General features: G+C 46.3%; 1 pseudogene; it reads left to right on the top strand.

Annotated features, from left to right (window-relative positions):
* Window positions 1-1,502: 1,502 nt before the first annotated feature.
* Window positions 1,503-1,652, top strand: LOC123034626 (annotated as a pseudogene).
* Window positions 1,653-2,586: the final 934 nt, after the last annotated feature.

Genomic DNA, 2,586 nt, shown 5'->3' with positions numbered 1-2,586 from the left:
CAGCTGAAGGCAGAGCCCTTGCCCAGTGGGGACTCTTGACATTCTGACCGGTGGAGGAGTCATGCGGTTGGTTTATTTCTAAAACTTTAATTTGCCATCTTTTGACAGCACACGTACAACAGCTTACAGCTTCCAAATTAATAAAGCATGAGAATTATCACCGTTTAACACACTATATAACTTTCAAATAAATAACCATGTTATGACCGGTACCAGCCAAAAGAAAGTACTGCTGATAATTCACAGAAAAGCTTGTTAGCAACAAAATGTCTTTCTCTAACCCCTGAAAGGAAAGGAGCATTCCTGGGCCTCTCTGGGGAGCGAGTTATACTGTGGTTTTGCCAGTGCTAAGAAATCACTGCTCTGGAAAATGGAAGAAAATAATCTTTTACAGGTGGCATATGAGAAAAGGCTTGAACACAGCTGGGTGAGGTCAAAAGGCACCGGGCACCCTTAAATCCCCCGTCTACATTTTTTTTAACCCTTGCCATGCCTTCAGTTACTATAACTCGGACTGCTTTATGCCAGCCTTTCCCCCTTGCGCTCCCCTGTCTAAGGCACCCATCAGCTTAGAGGTACGATGAGCTGCCTCATCATGGCGTAACCGATAGCCTTACCCAGACCAGGCCCTTGAGCCACAGTTTTAATCTTGTGGCTTATAATACCAGGCAGTAAACCAATAGGCTCATGGTTCACATTTATGTTAATCCATGCTATGAACTCTAAAGCAGCTTCCTAGGGTACAGGAGGGCTTCTTCATGTATTATTTTGTTGGACTTCTCTGCGATCGGAACACTCCCGCATTCCCAAAGTCCTGCTGGGCTCCTGCAGCAGTCTAAATGTTTCCCTGCCTTGAGACTGGGCTGGGGGCCCAGCGCCAATCCATTGGTACTCAGTTGTCAGACTGGCACATACTGGCTGGGTTCACAGAGCATAGCAAGCAGCCTTGCATGGCTACTGTGGCTTGCAGGGTTTTTTTCTTATTAATCATGGTTTACCAGTCAGACTGGAAGGGCAGCAGTGAAAGAATTAAAAAAGATCATCACATATAAGGATGTTTTGCTGGAAACTAGGGTCAAGATCACCCAAACTATTGTATTCCCAAGCACAATGTATGGATGTGAAAGCTGGCCAGCGAAGAAAGCTGGCAGGAAGAAAATTGGTGTGTTCAAAACTCGGTTCTGGAGGAGAGCTTTGCCAAAACCCTGGACTGATAGAATGAGAAACAAGTGGTTCCTGGATCAAATCAAGCCAGGGTGTGCCCTAGAAGCAAAAGTGACAGAACTGAGGCTGCCCTGCTTTGGACGCATCATGAGAAGGGAAGACACCTTGGGAAAGACAATCACACTAGGAATGGATTGAATCCATAAAGAAGCTACATCCTTGAATTTGGAAGAGCTGGATGGACAGCAGATTCTGGAGGGTTTTCATTCATAGGGTCATCATAGGTTGAAGACAACCATAGGAACAACACATCCCTCCAAACCTGGGAGATGGCAGGCATCCTTTCCGGTCGGGCATGAGACCTTGAGCAGAAAGGGGGTGAAGTTCATCCATTGCACTCCAGCTGTGCTGCCCCCTGCCATTTCCCCTAATGTGGGGAACTTGACTGCAGAATTTGTGGCAGCTTAAAATTAGGTCTTAAATTATGGCCTTTAAATTTAATAGAGTACTTTATGTTGTTTTTATTGTTATATGTTTTGTTCTATTGTATTTCTGTTGTATTTTGCAAACTGCTGTTAACCACCCAAGAACTTTGGCCATTGGGCGGCATAGAAATCAAAGTGATCACCATTGTCATACTGTGCATCGTGGGAGGTACACAGAAGTGAAGGCTGCCTCTGTTCTACTTCTGTCCTGCAACTCACTTTGCCCATTTCTGTTGTCTGCATAGTCAGCCTTGGGAGGAGGAGGAGGCGCCACCAGGATACTTCTAGGATACTCCATTGCCCCTGCCCACAAACGCCCCCCTCCAGGCTTGTGACTTGGAGCCACATCTGGCTAAGATCTTTCTGCACCAGCCTCAAGGGGCAGGAAAGGACACTCCAAGGTTTCAGGGTCAGCTCCATCCTGAGCGCCAGTTTCCATTGTCAGAAATCAATGCCAAAAGATGGACTCTGTCTAAAGCACTATAATGGCATGCAATATAACAATCTATTTTACACAGAGTTGTGTTAAAGGCTGTTCATAATCTAATAGAAAGGCTAAGGGGCTCGAGGAAAGCATTTCAAGATGCCCTGACACCCCTCCCCATTCTCCATGCAAACATTTACCAGTTTACGCAATTTTGGGATCTAGCATTTAGAAAATACAGTGCTGTGCATTTATCAGATGACTGTTTGTGCTTTAATGAGGGAGTACAAAAGTTAGTGCCAATCCCTTGCTCTTACCTCTGTCGCCATCATCTCTCCTCTTGATTGTCAGCACAACCAAGCCAGGAAGCAGCTGTGAGTTATTTCTCGCATCCGTGCACCAGGGAGGCAGCGTCTAGACACTCTCGCTGCCAGTCCCAGTACCCAGCCTGTTTCCTCCTTTGATAGCCAGGAAGATGCTGCAAGGTGGCAGCAACCTAGGCCCAACAGTGTC

The sequence above is a fragment of the Varanus komodoensis genome, unplaced genomic scaffold (genome assembly GCF_004798865.1).
Source record: "Varanus komodoensis strain SLA01 unplaced genomic scaffold, ASM479886v1 scaffold6_4, whole genome shotgun sequence".
In the NCBI taxonomy this organism is placed as follows: Eukaryota; Metazoa; Chordata; class Lepidosauria; order Squamata; family Varanidae; genus Varanus; species Varanus komodoensis.
The sequence above is the reverse complement of the archived record's forward strand: the minus strand, read 5'-3'. Positions and strand labels throughout refer to the sequence as shown.